This window comes from Diadema antillarum, unplaced genomic scaffold, assembly GCF_040938485.1.
Source record: "Diadema antillarum isolate AM-2024a unplaced genomic scaffold, OU_Dant_1.0 scf00000071, whole genome shotgun sequence".
Lineage (NCBI taxonomy): Eukaryota > Metazoa > Echinodermata > Echinoidea > Diadematoida > Diadematidae > Diadema > Diadema antillarum.
The window spans coordinates 8,148,447-8,173,975 of record NW_027270960.1 but is presented as its reverse complement, the minus strand read 5'-3'; the positions used below and the strand labels follow the sequence as shown (position 1 = coordinate 8,173,975).

Here is a 25,529-nt window from a genome sequence, read left to right as displayed (position 1 = left end):
AGAAAGAAATTTTCTGTATTATTTCATACAATCCATTGAAGCAAGACTGATGTGCGTCTTCATGTCTAAATGCCTTTGTGAATACCTGTCTTTATAACACTGCTTTCTTGTTTGCAGGCCCGGTTCGGTCAAGTCTGAGAAATGTGGTGTGAACGTGTCTGATGTCCGAGACATTGAGGAGACGGTGTGGTCACCAAGATTCGGGTTGAAGGGCAAAGTTGATCTCACAGTGGACGTCAAGGTAACTTTTAAGTCATTATCATGGCATCAAACTACACCATAACTTTATTTTTATGCCTCTGCCATGAAGTGTCACCGCAGGCATCATGTTTTCGGGTTGTCTGTCTGTCTGTCTTTCTGTCCCTCTGTTGTTGTGTACATCTTTCTGTTCATAATCAAGTTTGTGGACAGCGTAACTTAAAAACCGTTTGAGGTGTCTCGATCAAACTTATCATATTTGTGTATGAGTGGACAAAGTTGTGGCTGGGTTGCATGGTTGGGGCACATGCTCAAGGTCAAAGGTCAAGGTTAAATTCTTAAAATTGCACTATTTTCCCCATATCTATGCAATGCCTGAAGGTGTCTTCTTTGAAACTCTGTGTATACATGCATATCAGCTAAAGATTCTCTATAGAAGGTTTTCGACCATGGAGTCAAAGGTCAATGCTCAAGTAAAAATGTTAAAAGTTTCACTTTTTTTCTCCATGTCGGGGAAATGGCTCAAGGTATCTTCATGAAACTTAGTATAAAGACATGTATGCACTTACTGCCTGACAATGATTCTCTTGGGAACTTTGGGGTCATGGGGTCAAAGGTCAAGGGTCGGGTTAAAAAGCTACAATTCTATGATTTAATGCTGAAATCACCCTCTTTCTCCATACCTAGGAGATTGCTCAATGCATTACTGCACAGTGATTCTTTAGAGAAAGATTTTGGCCATGTGGTCAAAGGTCAAGTTAAGTGAATATGTTAAAATTTCACAATTTTGACTATGACTGCCTTGGCAATACCACCTAAAACCACCCACAAAGGTAAACTGTAGCCTAACTAAGGCACCTCAGCCTTTTGTCCAACTAATGTCAACATGGCCTACGGAGTTACCCCCATTACCCACAGCCAGCTTCTTTATATGCGTTACTCTGGTCTATATGTAAGTGTAGTCTTTGTACAACTTTCCTCAGATTCACAAACCTAATGCCAAAGCAGAACCTGTGATACACACTGTACCACTGGAACTGAAGACTGGGAGGGATACTAATTCCATTGAGCATCGCAGTCAGGTGAGACTGAAGTACAACTAGGTTTTTGATCAAGACTACCCAACAGCTCATTGTGTTATGGTATTTTATGTGACTGTCTGGTTTGTATGTTTAGTATGTCCTGTGAGGTATAGTCACAAAATAATTACCTTGACTCTGAACTGTACCTCTGGGAAGGTCTAAAATTTTGAAGTGCTTTGATATGCACTAACACAAAACCATTCCACTTGTGTAAATATTCAAGACTGAATCATAGCAGTAATGAACCAAGCACAATGTAAGTCAGCCAGGTCTGCAAGCACTGGATTGACTTATATTTCCTGAGCATAATGCACACAAGTCTTATTCAAATCTTGTATGTCTAATACTGAATTAGAAATACTTATAAAAGTGTCTGTTGTGCCCATTCTGATATCTGATAAATTATGTCTTATCTGAAACATTTTAGAACTTTTGAAATTAATGATTCGTGCATCAAGTTGCTTTTTATTGCAACTGATTGACAAAGTACCCTTCATCAACATAAATTCACACCAATTGTTCATTGTGTTTTAGTAGTGGCCATGATAAAATCATGTATGTACACCCTCGAGTGGGATTTGAACCCATGATATCCTGATCGCTAGACTGGTGTCATATCAATAGACTACTGAGCTTATGCCCAATAGCCATTGATGGTTCTGGTCCCATAGCAGGGGCTATTGTCAATTTGTCAATCAGCTGCAACCAAAAAAGCAACTCAATGGAAGAATCAGTAATTTGAAGAACTATGTAGTACCTGCTGCACTAAGGGATAAGAATCATCACAGGCTATTGGGCGAGGCTCAGTAATCTAGTGGATATGACGCGTATCCAGCGATCAGGAGGTCATGGGTTCGAATCCCACCCAAATATGTATGCCCATGATATTTATCATGGCTATTACTGAAAAATACTGAACAATCGGTGTGTCTTTATGTTGATAAAGGGGCAATTTGTCAATCGAATCAGTTGCAATTGTAGACTTTGTCTTTCATGACGAACAATGACCCTGCAGTGAAGGTTTCACTTCTTGACCGTTGGTATCTGACCCACAGCTGATTCTGTACAGCCTGATGCTAGGGGACCTAAAGCCATCCCCAGACCTAGGCTTTCTGCTCTACCTCAAGACTGCTGCCATGAAAGCTGTTCCTGCCAATCACTTGGACAAGAGAGGTGTGTGGCGAACCAACTGAGAAAAAGAAAGGTCATTTGTACCTATGTGTACATGAGCTTACTTCGAGCTGGCTTATTGTCATCTCTTATATTACAGTGTTATTCTCAATTTCTATGTCTTTGCTGAAACTTTTATTAGTGAGTCTTCAACAGTCCCTTGCAAGCTTGTCAAAAAATGGTATGCTTGAAATCCTGAAATGATTGTCATATCGTCTATTTTTCATGCTTCTCTGCAGCTGTATAAAACAGATGTTTAAAAATTAGAACGATTGTAAGCTCATATAAGCTTATGGACACATTTATTTTTCAAAGATAATATATTGAGATTTTTATATGTTTGCAGAGTTGATTCACCTCAGAAACCAGCTTGCATTCCACCTGTCAAGAACTGCCCGCCCATTGGCTGGCCAGAGTCCAGATACCCCGCCCACCTTTGCCCCGCCCATTCTGCCGGAACCAATCCAGGACGACTTCACCTGCAGTCGCTGTGCGCATGCTGTCTCTTGTGGCATGCTGAGCAAGTGAGTGAGATACTTGTGCCTGTTTGTGGATGTCGGTAGTAAAAGATGATCCATGGCAACCAGGACTTGAAAGAGCTGATGGGCAAGACAAGTGTTTCTCAAAATCTTAGTTCCAGGATGCCAGTTTTTTAACCTGCTGAGGATGGGCTGATTTTACAACAACACATATTTCCCATACACACCTACCCGAGTATACTCGGGACTCGTCCTCCACGAGTTACGGCAAAAGCCTAAATTCAGGTCATGTCGATCTGGAGTTTAGGTCCTTTTGTATTCAAACAGCTCTTGGGTGGATGATATTCAGGCCCCTCTTGCATTGTAACCGTTTCTTCTTTGTTTTGTTTTTGTGTTACAGCATACTAACAATGTGCATCAACCTTTATTTCCACAACCATCATATCTTTGCCAGATGTTGTAGGTAGATGGTACATACAGTCAACATGAAAGTGCCACATTGCAAAATTTCTCATCACCCTTGGAAAACAAAAATAATAAAACTGATTAATTTTGATATTTCTGTCCTTTTTATGTTGTCTTATAGGCCACAGCATACACCATCATTGTATTGCAGAAATTTTTAGTTTACCTCTTTTGATGCACACCTCTGTCTGCAGGATCTCTGGATATGCTTCTCAGCTGTCTTCCTCCATGCAAGAACTCTTCAGTGAAAAGACCAACCACCTGTTAGACTCACACCTCCAGTACTTCGCTCACTGGTACCTGCTGTGCTCACTGGAACACGAAGCAGCACAGAAGCAGAATACCACCAGAAACATCTGGTGCAAGGAGGCTAGTGACAGGTAAGGTAACAAAAATCCCTATAGATTATTTGCTGAATGTTATGTGGTTCCTGACTCTAAAAGCAAGATAGGGTCAACACCCAATTTTAATGTATGCCATATCCAAGAGCAGATCAAATAATCTGCTCAATCTCTTGAAATTATCTGATTTGATTTGTATTATTTGTATATTCACAAAAATTTGTGTGCATGATCAAGTCTATACCAAAAGACCATACAGGGAAATGATAATGGGGGGGGGGGGGAGTAGTTACTGTCAGAGGTCCTGTGAAAAAGATGTGCACATGCTCAGTGATAGCTTAGTGAAATGAATTTGTGACCCGCTACAACAAAATGATCCTAAAGTCGGGTGAGGTCGATTATTTGAAAATGGCATGATATAATCCCCTAATCTTTCTGCTTTAAATTGATATATAACACATTTTATAAAAATAATCGGCTGCTGAGATATCGATGTTTAAAAGAGAGCATGTCAAGACGTCTGGAAAATCACTGTTTCGAGAAAAGCGCCCTAAAAGTCTTCCTTTCGACGCAATCGCAATCAAGGGACACGCAAGTCAGTTTTCACCTCTGGACAATAGAAGGTAAGCCCTAGCAACCCCCGAAGAGTTCATTCAAGCACATCAGCGTCGGCGGTCTCCTCACCAACCAATCAGTGACCAGGATGTGAGAAGCGGCTGAGCATAGCGCACCCCGCCCGCACGCACCAGTCGACAGTGTGCGAGCTTCACGCTTCGGTTAGCAGCAACCAACAAACTGACCAATGAGATCACTCTGGTCGTTGTTAGGGGCGGAACCTATCTGTGGCGCTCAATCAAAATTTTCAAACCAGTTTCTGCTTCGTTGAAATGCCAAAAAACATGGCTCAGAAAAACGCTATTTTTTAATCTTTCCTTTCATCATTTTGCTTCAAAATTTCGACAGATAATAGAAGACATGTTAGACTCCAAAAATATATCAAAATCAGAAAATCTTAAGTTTTGACCAATTTTAATGCTCTGACTTCAAACTCGATTTTCACGGCTTCGACCATGCGCGACTTTAGGACCTTTTTGTTGTAGTGGGTCACATTTATCATTAGATCATAATGCTTTTAGTTTGAAGATTGCCAACATGTTTTTTGTCCTATCCTCAAATTGTCAACTATTCACAGGAGAACACATACTGTTTCTCATGCACTTGTAAATGCTGTGATTATAGAGCAGATGTTGACCTTCGAATGTTGGTATCTGAATTTGATTGAGCTGTTGATTTGTTGTTACCAGGTAAATCTAAGGTGGATAAGCAGATCTGAATTCTATGTTTGTGATGTTGCTCCATTTGCAGAGAGAAGGATGGAGAGTGTTGGAGTGGTATGATGCTAAGGAGCACCACGCCCAAGGACCAGCAACATGGTGGCTTCTTGCTGGCCTTCAGTAGACAGCAAGGCACATCAGGGTAAAATGAACTTTCCCATCTCATTACACATGAGCAGGGCCCATGTTGCATGAAAACATGCAATCAAACATAAGTGGGGTATCAGCCAATCAGAATTGAGTATTCAGAGAATCATGTTTGAATTTCTGACTTATGATTGATCTGAACTTTTATGCAACAGGGCCCATACTTTTTTTCTGATATAGTCAAATTTTGTGCATGTTTGCTTCGTAAGTTAGGCTTTATCACTGCTGCCAAAAATTTCCTTGAATTGGTCTTGAGTCTTGTCTGACATATTAGCAGTGAATGCAATTCATTACGAAAACTTTACTTCAGAAACAGAATAGAAACCATCAACCAAAATGGACCGCTTTCTACAGCAGTTAAATTTTCTGTTTTTTTCCCTAATTTATTTGTTTTTTGTCATTATTTATTGAGAGATGTCATCTTTTCTTGAGACCTATGTTATATCTGTGTCCTTACCTCAGGTACATCTATAACATATTGTTGTGTAATTATGTCTTGTTAGAGAAGTCCTTATACATTATAAAACAAAAGATAAGTAACTATGAAATTTACCGACAAAATCTCAAGTATTTGTCCTATTTCTTGCACAAAGTATCAGGCGACCAAGTCACATAAGTTTTGAAAAGTCATCTGGGCCTGACATTATAGTGTAATGTATGAAGAAGAGGAAGCACAAACTGTTTCTCAATCTCTTGTGTGATATCAAACACAGTGTGAAGGAAACTGGCATTGACCGCTGCCTGCTGACCAAAGGAGATCGAGTAGTGGTCAGTGAAGAGGGTACCAGAAGAGTGGCCATCTGTGTTGGGTTCATTGAGGAAGTGTCAGACTCCTCTGTGAAGATTACAACTGACAGGTGAGTTTCTGGCAATCATTTTGGATTGATTCAATAAGCTCATGACAAAATATTTTAACTCTACATTTTTTACCATCATACCATGTACTGTAAAAGAAATATATTTTCACGGTATGAAATTTTTGCGAATTGGAGCTGACAGCCTTTTTCGCAGTGTGAAATTTTTGTAAATTGTCACTGGAATTAAATGCATACAGTGTTTACAAAAACTTTTGCGTGCATTTTAATTTTGCCAATCTGTTCTCACGCAAAATTTGCGAAATTAAAATGCGTGCAAACGTTCTGGGTTTTACTGATTACAGTTTCCTTTGTACAATCATTAGGTTATCAGGAATGTTGGGATTTATGTTATTGGTGTATTTCTTTGTTTTACTCGTTGAGGACAGGCTGATTTTGCTACAACACGCATTTGCCATTGACACTTGCCTGTGTATACTCTGGACTCATCTTCAACGGGTTAAATGTATTATTTATGTATCAAAGGGATAATACATTGATTTATTGTATCATATATTTTATTCATCCACCTACAGGGGCGTCACCAGCTTTTTTTCAAGGGGGGTGCGCTTTGACACTAAATGTTTACGTGATTTTTTTGGAAAGACATTTGGAATATAGGAAGCTCTCACTCCCTAGACTTTTACTGTTTTTTGAGGGAAACCAAGTGGGGAAAGGGCACCGGCGTAGCTAGGATTTTAAGGGGGGGGGGGGCGTTAGTATGCGAGGGAGCGAGCAAGGGTGGGGGGAGGGTGTGGAAGTGCCGGAGGGGGTTGTACCCCCTATAAATGGATTATGTAATGACGGTGTGAAATGACAAATTACTGGCAGCGATATCAGGAGAATGGCATAACGACTACATGCGAGCGAGGGGAGCGAGCGAGCTTGAAAATTTTAACATTTTACAGTCCAAAAACTGCCGTTTGTAGCCATATTTTTTTGCTTTGTAAATTAAGGGAGGGGGGACGCACCGGGCGCAACTGCTGGCAATTACTGGCAGCAACATCAGGTGAATGGCATAATAATTAAATGCGAGCGAGCAAAGAGAGCGAGTTTGAAAGTTTTGACATTTTAAAGTCCCCAAACTGCCGTTTGTAGCCATATTTATTTGCTTTGGAAATTAAGGGGGCGCACCGGGCGCAACTGCTGGCAAGTACTGGCAGCAACATCAGGTGAATGGCATAGCAATTAAATGCGAATGAGCGAAGAGAGCAAGCTTGAAAATTTTGACATTTTACAGTCCAAAAACTGCCATTTACAGCCATATTTTTTCGCTTTGGAAATAAAGGAGGGGTGGGGGCGCAACGGGCGCAACTGCAGGTAATTACTGGCAGCAACATCAGGAGAATTGCATAACAATTAAATGCGAGTGAGCGAGCGAGCGAGCGAGCCTGAAAATTTTGACATTTTACAGTCCAAAAACTGCCATTTGTAGCCATATTTTTTTGCTTTGGAAATTAAGGGGGGGGGGGGCGCACCGGGCGCAACTGCTGGCAATTACTAGCAGCAACATCAGGTGAATTGCATTACAATTAAATGCGAGCGAGCGATCGAGCTTGAAAATTTTGACATTTTAAAGTCCTCAAACTGCCGTTTGTAGCCATATTTATTTGCTTTGGAAATTAAGGGGGCGCACCGGGCGCAACTGCTGGCAAGTACTGGCAGCAACATCAGGTGAATGGCATAGCAATTAAATGCGAATGAGCGAAGAGAGCAAGCTTGAAAATTTTGACATTTTACAGTCCAAAAACTGCCATTTGGAACCATATTTTTTCGCTTTGGAAATAAAGGAGGGGTGGGGGCGCAACAGGCGCAAATGCCGGTAATTACTGGCAACAACATCAGGAGAACTGCATAACAAGTAAATGCGAGCGAGTGAGCGAGCGAGCTTGAAAATTTTGACATTTTACAGTCCAAAAACTGCCATTTGGAGCCATATTTTATCGCTTCGGAAATAAAGGAGGGGGGGGGGGGCGCACCGGGCGCAACTGCCGGCAATTACTGGCAGCAACATCAGGAGAATTGCGTAACAATTAACTGCGAGCGAGCTTGAAAATTTTGACATTTTACAGTAAAAAACAAAGAAACTGCCGTTTGTAGCTATATTTCTTACTTACTGGCAGCAATATCAGGAGAGCATAATGATTACATTCGAGCGAGCGGAATGAGCGAGCTTGAAAATTTTACATTTTACAGTCCAAAAACTGCCGTTCTTAGCCATATTTTTTCGCTTTGGAAATTAAAGGGGAGGGTCACCGGGCTGAACTGCTGGCAATTACTGGCAGCAACATCAGGTGAATTGCATAACAATTAAATGCGAGCGAGCGAAGAGAGCGAGCTTGAAAATTTTACATTTTACAGTCCAAAAACTGCCGTTCTTAGCCATATTTTTTCGCTTTGGAAATTAAGGGGGGCGAACCGGGCGCAACTGCAGGCAATTACTGGCAGCAACATCAGAAGAATGGCATAAAGATTAAATGCGAGTGAACGGAGCGAGCGAGCTTGAAAATTTTGACGTTTTACAGTCCCCGTACTGCCGTTTGTAGCTATATTTTTTCGCTTTGGAAATTAAGGGGGGGGGGGGGGGCGCACCAGGCGCAACTGCCGGCAATTAGTGGCAGCAACTTCAGGAGAATGGCATTACGAATAAATGCGAACGAGAGGAGCGAGCGAGCTTGAAAATTTTTACATTTTACTGTCCAAAAACTGCCGTTTGCAGCTATTTTTTTTTCGCTTTGGAAATTAAAGGGGGGACGCCCGGTGCGCCCCTCCCCTGGATCCGCCACTGGTAGTCAAGGGTGTGGGTTTATGTTTATGACTGGGGGAGGTATGACCAGCGAGGTGGCGTCGAAGTGACCAAGCGGGGAAAGGATGTCCAAAATCTGCACTTTAGAGCATCCCCTATAAACTATTGTGCGTGTTTGTTTGTGTGTGTGTATTATATACATGGAAAAGTTAGGAATTAGCCCAGGTCAAGTATTTTTATTGGCAATGCAAGACATTTTTATATAGACTAGTATGTAAAGCAACACTGCAAAATCAATTATCTAGCTTCGATATAACGAAGCGTAAGGTACAAAGGTGTAAAATCTACATCACATTGCGCAATATTGTAACGACTCTTTTTGCTGTTCGGATGTTCTGAGTACACTGCGCACATCCTGCTTATATGCAGAATGCCAATCAGGAATCACAATCTTTTGTCGGGTCCAGGCTTTTTGAACAATGTCCAAATGGTGCGCTTGCCTTCCAATATTTTTATGGGGGCAACATTTTTGTTTTCTGTCAACTTCAAGAAAATCTTCTAATTTTGGGAATTATTAATTATTGGGGGGGGGGGGCAAAACTAAAATATGCTTGCCCCTCCATTTTTTTTCTTTTTTTTTAATGAGGCTAAGGCTCGCTCTTGGGCTGGCAATATGGATTGGTCAGAAGTAACGTACATAGACCCTCATACTTGTAAGTAGCACATGTACATGCAAACGTGTATAAGTGCTCCGTATCGTACGGATGTACAGTAAGGTCGATAAATAGTAAACACTGTAGAATGCTAATAGATATGTATAAAAAAATCAGTGCTGCCAGAACCAGGGGTGCGAATTGTTTTTGCCGACGATTTTTGTGTGTGTGTGTGTCATGTCCCTGGTGCAAAATATAAAAAAAAAATAAAAAAGAATAATTAGTTAGCGTCCGGCGTTGAGGTCGCTTTTTTTTTTAAAGGGGGGTGCGTTCGCACCCAACGCACCCCCCCTGGTGACGCCCATGACCTACTTATTGCAACTTTGCAGCCTTCTTTTGGATCTCTTATTCTCTCGAGAAAGGTATATTCAGATTTTACTCACACAGTGCACACTCTTGTTGTGAAATAAAGATGCTGTGACCATGACACCCCCAGTGACACACATGTGTAGTTCATCCCAGTATAGCTTCATAGAGCTGCAAGAGGGATTACCCCATCAAGTATCAAATATCATAAGTATTATGTACAAATCTTTATCATAATGCAACTTCAGAATAAGCAAAAAGGGCAGGTTGACAATCAAGAAGACTTTAATATAAAAAGTCATCCACAACATTTCTATTGTGTTGCAGCAACTTAAAGCCATGTAATGGCAGCCACACCATGTACCGCATTGACAAGGATGCCAGCTACAACAGCATGGCAGCGAGTCTGGTGAATCTAGCCAAGCTCATGATGCCGGAGTACACCAGGTAAGTCCCGCTAGACTCTGGCAAATCAGAGCTCTGCTCTGAAGGTAGCTACCACAATACTTGAAAATTCCTGGGAGCGTGGGGATGTCATGCAATAGGAAGGCTGGCCGGAGTCAGATACATTAGAAAATCCACCTAATGAATTGTGCGCAGCTGCGTCACTGATTTCTATGTAAGTACATACGTGGCAGAAAAATCTCGACGAGAGTCAAACATTACTGATTTACAGATCAACGTACGCTTTGATGCACTAATTCGCTGACAGGCAATTCTGTTATAGCAGGCCTGCGATAGTTGTGGTTTTTCGAACGTACGCTGTACCCTGGTGGGCTGCAAATGGAGATCAGTGCAATTGGGCCATCCTTTTCTTCCCGCACTACAGGGCCCTGTTTCATAAAGTAGTTCATAAAGTTATGCATGACTTTACAAATGACTTAAATATGGCAAGCCAAAGTGTGTTTTTGCCCCAATGTACAGTAGATGAAATATTGACATGCAGTCATACTTTGTTAAAACGTAAGAAAAAAAAATGGGCACACAATTCAGCACTTCATATTCCAGTCGTTCGTAAAGTCATGCGTAACTTTACAAACAGCTTAAATGAAACAGGGGTCTTTAAGGCATCACAGGCATGAGATTGAGATAGAGAGTATGCTAATAGTAGCCCCCAATAATTATTGTGTTTCATTTTCATCATGGTGGTAATTCTGTTGCCATTGAGCTATGTTAACAAGAAAAAGCACTGATAGTCATTTGTCATTTCAAAGATGGTCTTATCATTGAAAAAAAAAGACAAATTTTTTTTTTTTGAAATTGAAAGGTTTATTTATTCATATCACATCTCGTAGCCCAAGGGCTAAATTGCGTGTAATATAACATAAAATATGTACATACAAATTCAAACATTCAGACAATTACAGAATAAAGCATTTACACGTGTGATAGAAATAAGTGGGAAAATATCATAATTACAGAAATCAATAAGTTGAGCATTATGCAAGATAAGAACATATTCCGCATTTGTCAAAACAAACAGAATTACACAAAAAATACTGTGACGACTGATTTGCCTCTACTCCATTAAAACTACAAAACATCATACTCAAAACATCAGGTTTACATGACTGATAAATAAAAGGTATTTCGAAATGTGATTGCACAACCCCAAATATAATTAAATCACTGTTTTTACATTTCATAACAAAATTTCATTCTGATGGCTGAGTTATCACATATGACTTATATACCCTACATATAGCACTCTCAACCGACCCTTCCAAAGCCCCGTAACCCACATTCTTCTTTAAACATCATCAAAATAACATCAAATTCACAGAAAAATTCGTCTAACTGTACAAAAGTATGGATACAAATTTCATATTTCTCCATTCAGAATTTGCAGAAATATGGGGAAACGATAACGTTGTGAGAGTGATTCTCAACGTAAGTATCAATACGGAAGAGATGTGGAGTAGAGATACAAGAGGAATAGGGGGAGAAGGAGAGATAAAGATAGGAATAAGTAGATATGTGTATACAATACATATACAGGTGTACACAATACACACAAATACACAGTCATTTGCATGTACACACAACGAACCTTTCTAGGGGGGGGGGGCAGAGTTAAAAAAATAACATATTTATGTTCTACATAGCTTTCTCAGTAAAACAGATATCATAAACCACATCTGATTTTAATATATGTTGAAAAAATAGAAAAATAATCGGTAATGAACAGCAACATAATCAGAAAAATAGCCCCATCAAAATAATAACATCAGTGAAAAATTTCGCCTGCCGGAGCAGATGGGAAGGACAGGGCAAACTGGATAAAAAAGGGTCTAACCAATATTTTGATGTTTATGTAATACATGCATATATAGGTATAATCATACTGTACATACGTACACAGTCATATGCATGTACATAAATGGAGACGTTTGTATGGGGATGCAGAATGAAAAATGACACATTATATCCTATTTAGCTTTCACAGTAATAAATGCATACATACATATTATCATGGACCGCACACTTTAAAAATTGCAAAAATAAAGAGATACAACAACGTGAAAGGGAAGGTGGCCCCATCAAAATGATAACAGAGTGAATGAAGGCTTTCACCTGATGGTAAAACAGATGGAAAGACCAGGGTAGAATGGGTAAATGAGGGGTCTAGTAAAGATAGAGTAGGAGAAGGAGAGATAAAGAAAGGAATATGTGAATGTGTGTATACACAAATAGGTATGCATATGCGAACACAGCCATAGATGCATGTACAACCTTACTCAGAAGTCCAATAGTGACGTGATCGGGAAAGTTATCCATTAAGAAAATAGCATGATAGAACTCATTTGTATTATGTAATCGGGTAATGATGTAAAAATTATGACCTTGATGACATTTTATGAACAAGAAAGAAGGAAAAGGCTGAAGGAGAGAGAGAGAAAAAAAGTGTAAGGAATGAGTATGAGGGGCGTGTCATCATTCACCACACAGAGACTTATCAGTAATCTTAACCCGGGATAACAATTCAAAATAATTTACATTAATTTAGAATTCAACAGCCTTGTGAGGTAAGGAATTGCACTATTCTCAAAGCGTTTAGTGCGACATCTTTTTTCCATGTAGCGCTTTGTGTGTCTGAGTTTTCGAGAGGACGCGTTCAACACAAACCATTTCTGGAAGTGTACAGAGTTTGCCGATTTCTGCGCAAATTTCAGAGACAACTCCTCGCGTCTCACTTCTAGGCTGGAGATTTGGGCTGTTTCCAGTGCTACATCGTAGTTGCAGTGCGGTAGAATGGTCCTCAGTGCCCTCTTCTGGACCCGTTCTAGTACACCTGCCTGTGCGACCGTGAGACCTGAGTGCCACACTGGGCACGCGTATTCCAGAAGCGGTCGAATGAACCCAATATACACAGACACAAGATCATCACTAGGCATGTTAAATGATTTCAACATTCGGAGCATGTGCATGCGACGGTTTGCCCGCGATACCATGGTACGGACATGGCACTCCCACTTGAGATCACTTTGTATCATGACGCCTAGGAGCTTCACTGACGTGACTTCGTTCATCACTTCGTTGCAAAGTGTAAAATCGAAATCTGGGAGGCTTCGTTTCCCGAAGGAAAGCCTCATGACACTGCACTTTTTGGGGTTGAGCCTCACACGATTGTTGTCACACCAATCTTCCAACGAGGTGAGGACATCCTGCATGCGGTTGTATGGGTTGCAACAGCGATCAGGGCACAGTGCGAGCGACATGTCATCCACGTACTTCCATCTGCTGTCAAGATCACCACACAACGCGTCATTGATCAGAGCGAGGAACAATGCAGGACCAAGACGAGTACCCTGTGGGACGCCGGCTGTGACAGGTTGCCATGGTGACAACGCTCCTTGGTATCGGACACGACATCTACGTCTAGTGAGGAACTCACAGATCCATCTGATTATCGATGGGGAAAGCTGTAAGTCCACGAGTTTCCTCACCAAGATTGTGTGGTCGACCCGATCAAATGCGCGGCTGAAATCAGTTGACAAAACAGTAATCTCTTGGCCGGCGGTCTCCATGTTCCTGTAGAGGAAGTCCATCAGGTCAACCAGGCAATGCGTAGTGGAATGTCCAGCACGTGCTCTGTATTGCTTTGGGTCAAGTTGAGGAGCTAACTCTGACATAACGCGTCTGTAGACGAACAGCTCAAGGATTTTTGCAAAGTGGTTAGTCAGAGAAATAGGGCGTAGTTTGTCCACAGGTGCTGGTGATTGTTCTTTAGGAACTGGGCACACAATTGCATCCTTCCATTGGTGTGGTACGTAGCAGCTTTCGTATGACGAGTTTAGCACTTCGCACAATGGTTCAGCTAGTTCAACGGAAAAAGTCCGAATAATCCGAGCAGGGATATCGTCTGGCCCACCGGATTTGCCAGGTTTGATTCGCCTCAATTCCCTTTCAACATCCCAGGGTTGAACGTGAGGGATCGGCACAGGTGAGGGAAGAAACGCAGGAAGACTGGAGAGATCAAGTTCGGGGATATCGTCAGCGATATTTGCAAAGTGGCAGTTGACGGCATCGGCTATCCCGGCTTTGTCTGAGGATGAGATGCCCGGCACCGTTATGGTAGGCTCTTCTTCTCTTGGGAGGTCATAACTTTCAGAAATTTGTACCAGTCAGATGGGTTCTCGCGTTTTAGGTTCTGGACGCGATCGCGATAAAACATCACTTTGGCGCTCACGATTTCCCGTTGGACTTTGTTGCGTAATTTTCTCCACTCGTTCTTGTTCTTATGGAAGGCAACTTGTCTCCGCTGAATCAGGGATTTCACGCGTGATTTAAAGTGGTTTGTATTTCACATCTACAGTGCATACAGAATCATTTTCTCAAGACACTTTTAACTGAAAGTTGTTGGGAGGTCTAATGTTTTTGTATATGTGCTGTCCCATGTAGATTGCGGAACCTTGTTGTGGACACACACGCCCCCACCTCAATCCAGAAGCCCAACCTGCCATCCAAGGCAAGGGGGAAGGTGGCAGCAGTGTTCAAGGAACTAAATGAGGACCAGGCGTGCAGCGGTCAAGGCAGTTCTTCGTAGCCAAGACTACACACTGATCATTGGAATGCCAGGCACAGGTAAAGTGCCTCCCTCTCTCTTTCAATATCTGATGTTGTGTTTAAAATGTTCTTTGTTTGATGAGCCCATAGAATCGATGCCTTCAAAAGCCACTGTATGGCCTACATATAGAGTTGGAGGTATGATGGGATCGTTAATAATGACATGTCAAAACAGATGAAAGCCAGAATGTCTTGTAATGGAAATGACTAATATACCACTCTTATGAGCTCTGGTCCAAGAAGAGAAGTTTGCACGGACATTTTTTTTAGCAAGCGTTCATGCTTCTTGAACCCCCCCCCCCCCCCTATTCAACATTCAATTGACAGCCAACATAATATTCCGGGTAGAAGGATTTTTTAGATTTATTTTAAGGTTTTAATGGCTTCTCAAAGGATGTTAACTCTGCCAGTTTAGGTCTGTGTGGTGTCTTTGTAAGTCCATCAAGGCTTTTATTAGTTTGTTAAACATCAATTTTATAACATTCAGTCTTTAATCTTGTACTCTGTCAGAGCAGCTTATGTTTTACTGGAGGACAACGAGTTAATGTTGGCAATCTTCTTTGCTTTCCAGAAAAACGACCACTTATTGTAGCTCTGTGCGAATCCTTGTGGCTGCGATATGTCCGTCCTCCTGACCAGCTTACACCCACTCTGCTGTGGACAACGTTCTTCTCAAGCTAGCCGAGGTAAGACAGCATTTTGTATTGATTTATGTGCAATGCATGGCACTGATCTATCTATCCACAGTCAGATGAGTTTGGTTTGTATGGTGTGTCTCATTTGTAAAATTGTAAAGTTATTGTTTTTTATGGGGGGGGGGGGGGGAATGGGTCCTTACTGAAAATACTTGCCCAGCCAGTATTGATACGAAATAAAATGATATAAACAGATCAAACAATAATATTTAAGCCTATGCTAATGAAATGTCTCCACAAGGGAGCTCGTAATAATGATTGTCTCCACAGAAGTGCTCATAAGAAAGAAGAAGAAGAAAAAAAAAAGAGGCATCAGTAAACTTTAAGCAACACTTGAAAGTGCATCTAAGGCTTCACTCACTGCAATTTTGCCTGACGGCAAGTGGTACTATATCTGCTCATACATTAAATAGCTGGTATCTGCTAGAATCTCTTAAAATCAGACCATGCTCCCGAGAAAATGCCAAAGTTTTCACACTTTCATATAGAATTAAAATGGACATATTCTATCTTCAGTGTCTTGCTCTGCCCCTCTTTGTACCTTACATTTTGATAAAAAATCCATTGCGTTTACTATTATTTGTTTTAATTCTTATAGTATGACATAGACTTCCTTCGTCTGGAGCAGAGCACAACGTCCACCCAAAAGTAAGACGTCATCTGGACTCCAGGTTGATGAAGAAAGACGTCGGGCGTGGCTCAGCTTGCCGTGGAGATGGAGGGGAAGGTGATGAAGTGTTTTCTCATGAGCAGAAAATATATAGTGAAGGAGAAATAGTCATGGGATGTGGCAGTGACAAACAAAGGGATAAAAAGTATGGAAGACCAGAAATTTGCACTTGCATGAAACTTTTGCGAATTTCACCAGGAGCCAAGATTCAGAAAAGTGTTTTTTCTACACAATGCATTGAATGTCAGAGGTGAGTCGTGAAAGTTTGATTCCGTGAAAAAGGCCGTCAGCTCTACTTTGCAAAAGTTTCATGCCACGAATGTTTCTGGTTTCACAGTACTTATATATTGTGTTGTAGCAACATCTAGATATCTTTATGTTATGGTTATATTTTTGCCACATGTTCACTCATGTAGTGTTATATAATGAGAAATTCTTGAGGGGGGGGGGGGAGAGAGGAGGGAGTCCTCATCTAATTTGTCTTGGCATTGTTCAAGAGACCTTGTAAGCTGTTTTAAGGGTTCAGTCTAGCTCGTAAGTTTGATCTTTGCATCTGTCATTCCCAAAGCTTTTTATTCTATACAGTTAGCTCTTCTTGGCTGTGTTCAGTGCATGAATTAGTATCTTTTTTACTGAGCTTTTATTTGAACTTCAATTGAGAAAGAATTGTTGGCACATATACTATTGACATGCTGCAACTTCAAGGTGCAATAAAGATAAAGATAGAAAAGCAAAGGGTGTTAAAAAAAAGTACTGGGTTTGTAGGATGAGGGATTGCATAGGAACAGTGGTGTAGAATGGCAAACAGTGCTGATGTTGATTCAATTGAAAGAATGCAGATCACATGTTCCATGACAATGATTTGCACGATACCTCTTTGATTTTTGGCTGACCCCCCTACAGCAAGTTGTTGCCTCCACTGCTCTTGGGATGAAGCACGCCCTCTTCACGCGGCACACATTTGACGTTTGCATCGTGGACGAGGCGTCGCAGATCAGCCAGCTGGTGTGCCTCGGACCACTCTTCTCGGCGTCCAAGTTTGTCCTGGTGGGCGACCAGTGCCAGCTTCCTCCACTTGTGCAGAGCTCCAGAGCTAGGTACTGTTTGGATGTGATATATTACAGTCAAACCTGTCTGAAGCGGCTAACTCAAGGGAGACTAAAAGAGTAACCATTATAGACGGGTGGCTGCTATAGAGAGGTTCTCTAACATTTCATGTGTATCACATACATTCACATGTCTGTGTAAACATATTCATGTGTTACACTGGAAAACAATATAACAAAAGTACAAAGATAATTCCACAAATTTCATTTTTTTAATGAAAAGTGCACATTCTCTTGATTGGTTACTGACATATGTGAAGGGTAATATCATTACCCCTGCTTTCAGGAAGAGGTAAGTCTAGTGCTTTTTCATTATGCTAGGAAAGTGAAAACATGTTAAATTATCTGTACATTTTCTTTATGTCGTTTTCCATACATGATGTCACAAAGTGTTGTAGTCTTCTCACCCAACTACGGCTGCACCAATACTTTGAAAATTCATAACCTTTGAACAGATTGTCTGATTTTCTTCAAACTTTGCTGGTGTGTTCTACTAATATCGATGCATTTCCTCAATTGTTTACTTGGGTTTCTTTCTATGGACTTCTGCAAAAGTAAACAAGTGGCTGTTGTTCATATAACAATCGTGGACCACTCACAATGCTCAGATGTTATCCGCTTCTCAAAAAGTGTGATAAATTTTGTAGTCCTGTGGATCGAAACTGTTCTTGCCCAAGGACCCCAACAAGAATTTATGCATGTTTAGTACAAGGTTAGAGTTGGCACACAAGAAAGAAGATCAACACAACGAGAGATGCTAAGGTAATGTTTGTGATTGCATGCTTTACCATTTGAATATTTGTCATTTTCATAAGCAGGCATTGGATGCTACTCTTGACTTTTTACCTGTAAGTCATGATTTTTGTGAATTTATAATCTCTTGTGTGGTAGGAACCTGGGAATGGATGAGAGTCTGTTCCAGAGACTGGTGTCTGCTCACAACTCATGCGCCGTGAAGCTCAGCTTCCAGTTCAGGATGAATGCTGAGATCATGTCCCTGTCTAACCACCTCGTCTATGATGGAGCCATGAGGTGTGGCAATGAGACGGTCTCCACGGCAACAGTCGGGATGCCATCGTTTGATGACTGGTGCCAGGTATGGGGTATCAACTGATGCTAGATGTGTGTCTGTGTGTGTGTGTGGGGGGGGGGGGGGGTGAGAATAAGGAATAGAGAGCCTTGCATAGGTTGGCCTCCCATGAGTGAAACATTTGTCTAAATCACAACTTCATAATATTGCAAATGATAGATTGAGCATAAAAACAAAATATTACTTCAATTGCAATGGTTTCTTCAATCTCAATGGTTAAATTGTTGAAGTACATATATACATGCATACCCATATGTACATATGTTGATATTTGTACATAGGCATATACATATATATAAACTCAAATGTATATACATATGATATTTTTTTTTTTATGACAATACAAACTTTAGAACATTCCATACACATTGTTGAAACCAAAACAAACATTCGGTGATTTTAAGTTCAGTGCTAGTCAGTAACAGCTTGTAGGAATATGCACTTTTCATAAAGAATGAAATTTTGTTGAATTGTCTTTATATTTTCTTTATACAGTATGTTTGTCCTGCAGTGATATACACACTGTTGTAGTCTTCTCATCCAGTGATGGCGGTACCAGGGTTGATAATTTTTGAACCGGTTGTCTGCTTTTTTCTAAAACTTCACTGACACGTTTTAGAATTATTGCAGTATTCATTCAATTAAAATAGATAATATTATTTGGGTATCATTCCCCTTTAAATGCAATCTTTGTCCTCCATTTTATGTCCTCTACAGACTCCATCTGCTGAGGCGTGGCTAGTCGAGGCCCTTCGTCCTTCGACAGTGGTGTCATTCCTCAACACTGACCAGGTTGCCTCCCGCACAGACACAACCGATGCAAACACAAATGTGCTTGAAGCAAGACTAGTGAAACAGATTATTCATAGCCTCATTGAGGTATGAAACATGATGTACTACAGTGTACGTTAACGGGCTGTTAATGATCGCCCTGTCACTGTACAGGCATGCTAACCTGGAAACATTGAACTGCACATTACTTGAATATGAGACCATTCTGAAGCAAATAATTTTCACACAACAATGGATTTATAAAGTACTCTTAAATGAATCCCACAAGAATTGGAACAATCATCCCCCAGCATTCCCACTGATTCTCACTGATCAGTAACTAGCCATCCCCTTTAAATTGCAGACATCACGAAGAAAAGTTGTCTTCTCATCCAGCAATGATGACTCATGAATTTTTCCAAAAAGAATTCATAACTTTTGTATAGATTGTCTATTAAAGTTTCCTCAAACTTGGGGAACTTTTTTTATTAATACTTCCTCAATTCACTGAATCCACATGTGTTAAGGGTAATTTCCTCTTGTAAATGTCACTGTATGTGTCATGGTCATATAGACATTGTGCATTGATCATCAACACGAATGTAACCTGCAAAAAGTTTGATATTACCCCTTTGAGGACAGACCGATTTTGCTATTACACGCATTTCCCATGACACCTGCCTGAATATTCTTGGGACTTGTCTTCAGCGGGTTAATATGTCATTCTTAGTATATTAAGTGGCCTATGTTAATCCTAATATTAGGAAAAGGCCCTGTGAGTATGAACCAATGTAACCAAAATGAAAGAAATGTGTAAGGTTTTAGATGCAGACTTGGGTAATATCTTTATCATTTTCATGTTTTATATTTTCTGCATTACTTTATTTAATATCTCAATTGCTTATCCTTTACTCCATACACCAGTGTGGCTGTGATGCTGGTGACATCGGGGTCATATCACCCTATCGCAGACAGTGCAAGCTTCTGACCTCCACTCTGGCTGACCTTGGGTCAGGGGTCAAGGCTGTGGAGGTCAACACAGTGGACAAGTACCAGGGACGTGACAAGAAGGTCATAGTGGTGTCATTCTCCCACAGCGCCCTTGACTCCCAGGTAATGGAGGCCGAAAGCATTCTTTACCCTTTATGTACCCTATCACTTCAGGTACACGCCATATGTTTCGTGGGGTTTTTTTCTCAAATTTCGCGATTGGGACACTATTCAAGAGGCAAAGAATGCACAAATATATTACGTCTGATCCTGACACAAATGTGACGTGCATGTGTACATTTCTCCTTTCATTACTGTACCCCATGATTGTGACTTGAAAGGTCCAGTTTACCTTTGGGAGCAGTCATTTGCAAAATGTTCAGGATATTGCCTTTCATGCATATGTGTAGGTCTGTTGTACCACAAAACACCCTTCCATGTGAAAGTTTTGCAATAAAGCCTAAGCTATAAGGAGATGTCAGCATTTTTCTCAATAAACTGTAGCAGTATACGGTTTAGTTTGAAAACATTTTTATTATAACTATTGTTCACATTTTGTATATTTAACAATACTTAGAATCAATTTTGCTGATTCAAATTTCACAGCGGTTGTTTCTATCCCTAACTCACACTTTAGAACTATTTTAAAGCACTAATGCTGGGCTTTTGTTTCATCTGCAAATGGTAAATTATGCCTTTAATCACTTGTGAAAATGTAGTCTTGATTTGTGGAAAATTATACTTACAAAATATAATGGCATATGCAGTAGCATAACCTACCAAACATCTTCATTAGCATTCAGTAATACTGCCAGACTTAATCTAGCTGTAAAGCAGCCAAGCTCACTCAGGTGTGGCAATGTGCCTCAGTCTAACAGGAAGACCATGGTGACAAAATAGAGGGGGGGGGGGGGGGGGGGGTGGGGAGGAGGGGGGGGGGAATTGCCCCGATATGATCAGGGTGGATTTCCCCCTTATGGATATTTGTAACGTCCTGTGATCAAAGGGATAATATCAATCAAAGTTTATGCAAGAATCACTGATTTTCCATTTGCTGCCTAATTGACCGTTTTAGTAAAGTAGTCAAATTCATGAATATAGTTCCTTTGAAAACCAAGTGATAAGCTGTCTCCACTCACGTGTATACTGAATACATCTTAATACTTGGATTCCACTTTGTATGCATTACTTGTTTCTGTTTGGGGAGGCTTCAGACAACCTTTCTGTTAAGGTTTGCATAACACTTGAGCTTGTAAAGTTCAAGGTAGCTCATTATTGCTTCTAATGGATCATTTTCTTGTTGCAGTTGTGGTAATTGATCTGCATTGGATATAATTCTTTCTCCTCCACTTTCAGGGGGGTTCCATCTTGAGTGATATACGACGGCTGAACGTGGCCATCACGCGAGCCAAGCACAAACTCCTCCTCATCGGCAGTCTACGGGTCCTCAAGCAGTTCCAGCCCCTCGAGAGACTTATCACCTTCTTGCACCAAAACAACCTGATATCCTTTTTGCACGAATTCTTGACCACAGTTGAAGTTTAACAGTACAGTGTATGTGCATATTACTAAAATATTATATTATGAAAAACTTAGCTTCTGGGTATTGTTGAAATTTTATACTGAGGTGAAGGTGGTCAAATTTAGACTCCTGTTAGTTTTGCTGATGCTGCCCTCAGTATTCCGTCTTTTGCAGAGTCCAAGGTCACAGGTTGCTTCCTTGTAAATACAGTACTGGCAAATTTTTGGACTGTCTTTTGTTGTTTTTGTTTTTTGCATTTTTGTTTTGTTCCTTTTTCTTTGATTTGCAGGTCTATCATGGCATATGCGTTAATCCCATTAGTTTAATGACCTGGGGATGCATTCCTGTCCTTTGGTAACATATATTTCTAGTAAATTTGATTAGGTTAAAGATTAGAATGTTTTAGTCATCTTGATGTGGAGAAATCATGTAACATGACAGCTGATGGTTAACAAGAAAGTTACCGGTAATTCACATGATTGATATGACCGTCCAGTAGTAAAGCTCAGACATGATTTATTTGAAGCATCTGTCAGTTTCCTTGGGAAAAAAAGAATAAAAAAATCATTGTGATTTAGTGAGAAATACAGCCTTAAAGGGATGGCAAGACATTTGCTCCTGCAACAATTGCTTGGGTCTTATTTTCTCGGAGGACTTTGGGTTGGGGTTAGGGTTGTGATAGGGTTTTAGGTTCAGTTTGATATGAGGATCAGGATTAGGGTGAGGGCTATGTTTTAGGGTAGAATTTATGTTTTGCCTAATGTGCAGATATTTCATGGGAGCAATTGTTGCAGGAGCAAATGTCATGGAACCAGAAATGTCTGTCAACTGTCATATGCTGAAATATTTGTATGTGAAAATAGCAGCATTTACAGTATATTTGTATCTCTTCTTTCAAACGTGACTTGCAGTATTAAAGTGAAACTGAAAGAACAGAATCGGCGTGATCTAGATTTGCAGTTTTGACGAGTCTATGAAGATAGACAGGTCTAACTTCATACTGACATAATGAATCCTTAACCATCTCATCACATCAGCTATCTACCAGCAGACACAGGACTTCACCTGAGATGATGAATGGATTCTCACTGTATGCCAGCAAACACTGCAAGTCGTCCAGGATGACTTATCCCTCCAGATACAAAGTTTGTGAATGGATTAGAAATTCTCAAATCTACTCAAATCTTTGAGAAGAACAAACAGATCTTTCATTTCTCTAAACCGGTGTATTGACATATGCCAAAGTAAAGTGATGTTACATGTGCTTTGAAATTTTGTGAAATAATGGTCTTTGTACAACATATTTTTGTATTATATTCACATTGGACATTTTCAAATTACAGATTATAGAAAATGAAGGCATACATGCTATCATGTTTCAAAAAGTAGATCTGTAAAAGAAAGACTCATTGGTTGAAAATGGTTTTCATTGATAGATCTCTGAAAAAATACCTCAAGACTCAAGTAATGGGCATTGAAAATAAGTACCTACAAGGAAAAATTGTCAAAGTTTCATGAAGGTGCAATATGTGATGGGTATCTACTCGTGACTACATGTTATTGTAAGCCAAAGTGCCATTAATTATTACCTTGAAAAGTACAGAGAATTAGGTACACTAAATTGTTCTGTCAGAAGTCCAAGTTTCATGAATGTAATGTACTTATTGTCCCCGCCGAACGAGTTCGAGCAGGGGACTATGAAACGGGCTCCGTACGTGTGTGTGTCCGTGTGTCTGTCCGTCCGTCCGTCTGTGCGTCCGTGTGTGATCAAAATGTTCAATTTGCTACTTCTCTGTCATTTATGAGCCAATTTTGATTCTGTTTGCTTTTATACAAATGATGCACAGGATAGAGTGCGTTAGTGTAGGCGTAGTGCACTCGAGGGTATTTACAATTGTGAAACATGCACGAGGCGAAGCCGAGTGCATGTTGCACTACATTGTAAATACCCGAGAGTGAGCTACGCCTACACTAACGCCACGAAATAATCCTGTGCATCATTTGTTTTATAAAATGGGTCGAAAATTCGAAAACTAACATCATTTTTCAGCGTTTTTCACGTACCTTTGTGGGTCAAGACGTCCGAAGATGTTCGTCCCAAACTTTTACGCACGTCGCACTCGCGGAAGTCCTGCACATACAGTACAGTGTGTATAAGTATAATGGGGGGTTGGGTTTCCGGACACCCGCATGAAAACTTACTTATTTTACATAGAATATGCACCCTTTACCTTAAAGACTTGTTATAGACTCCTCATAGGCCTACTAGACAACATACTCTGAAAACGGCCTAAGAATTAACCTGCTAAATCGTTGGATTTGCTCTTCAAAGTGACTCCATGTACGCGTCCGGTCCCATAACGCTTGGTCTACTGTACTGTACAAAGTGTACGTATGTGTACAGTATACGTACGTACGCCACATATGTTATGCACAAGGGAAGACAGGCCGGCCGGCCGGCAGCCCGAACTAGAAGTTGTTTACAGGATTGACAGCGCGTACGCGTATGCATGCAATTCATCAAAGGAGCCGCCGCGCGCACAGACGATCGGCAATCTACCATAGGATTACATGCAGTGCAGTTGTACTGAAGTAAAGGAAGGAGGTGTGTCTCATTTCAGCGCTTCCTATTGGCTACATTCTTGAACCCATTTTATAAATACAAATGATGCACAGGATAGAGTGTGTTAGTGAAGGTGCGGCGCGCTCGAGAGTATTGACAATGGTGCGACATGCACGAGGCGCAGCCGAGTGCATGTTTGCAACCGTTGTCAATACTCGAGAGTGGGCCGCACCTTCACTAACGCCTCGAAATAATCCTGTGCATCATTTGTTTTATAAAATGGGTCGAAAACTAACAGCATTATTCACGTACCTTTGTGGGTCAATACCAGTCAGCTACATGTAGCACTCGCTCAAAAGTCAAGATGTCCGAAGATGTTCGTCCCAAACATTTACGCACGTCGCACTCGGAAATCCCGCACATAAGTACTGTACGTACGTATAAGAGTATACGTACGCCACGTGTTATGCACAAGAAAGGCCGCCGGCTGTTGTGGCAGCCCGAACTAGAAGTTGTTTACAGGATTGACAGCGCGTATAGTAGCGCGTGACGCACTTGTAACAACTGATTGAGTGCGCACTGCTAGTGTAAACATTGTGACGTACGTCAGGCCCCGGCCGTGCATTTACTAAGAAATTAATGCACTCACACGTGACTCATTTCAGTGCTTCCAATTGGCTACATTCTTGAACCCATTTTATAATATATGATAGCACTACATGGGAGCTTTGAAACTTCTACACAGAATTTCAGTTGTGACCTTTGACCTTGACCTTTGATCTTTATTGTATATTTTGCTTCAAAATGCTACTCCTTTGCCATTTCTAACCCGATTTCGATTCTGTTTGCTTTATGTGATGGCACTAGGTAAGGGCTTCAAAACTTCTACACAGAATTTTGACCTTTGACTTCTTTGACCTTTGACCTTGATTTTTTACCTATATTGTACATTTTGCTACTAAATGCTACTTCTGGTGGGGACATATATTACGCACCGCGTAATTTCTACTTTTCCTTGTATTCATGTATGCTTGTCTGTCTGCCTTCCGGCCTGTGTTATTCCACATTTTCTCCCGTAACTCAGCTTTTTCTGCTCTTGTAATAAGTAGAACTAAGTATTTTCTTCCATGCTCATATTTTTTTTTTCTGTCCTTAGTGTCTTTTGTGCTGTTTGGTAGACTCTGCCCCAAGGTACATTACTGCCCATTTGATTGCATAGG

At 40.8% G+C, this 25,529-nt stretch overlaps 1 pseudogene; it reads left to right on the top strand.

Moving 5' to 3' along the window:
• The window catches only part of LOC139717059 (DNA replication ATP-dependent helicase/nuclease DNA2-like), a 35,602-nt pseudogene extending 13,833 nt beyond the window's left edge, over window positions 1–21,769 (top strand).
• Window positions 21,770–25,529: the final 3,760 nt, after the last annotated feature.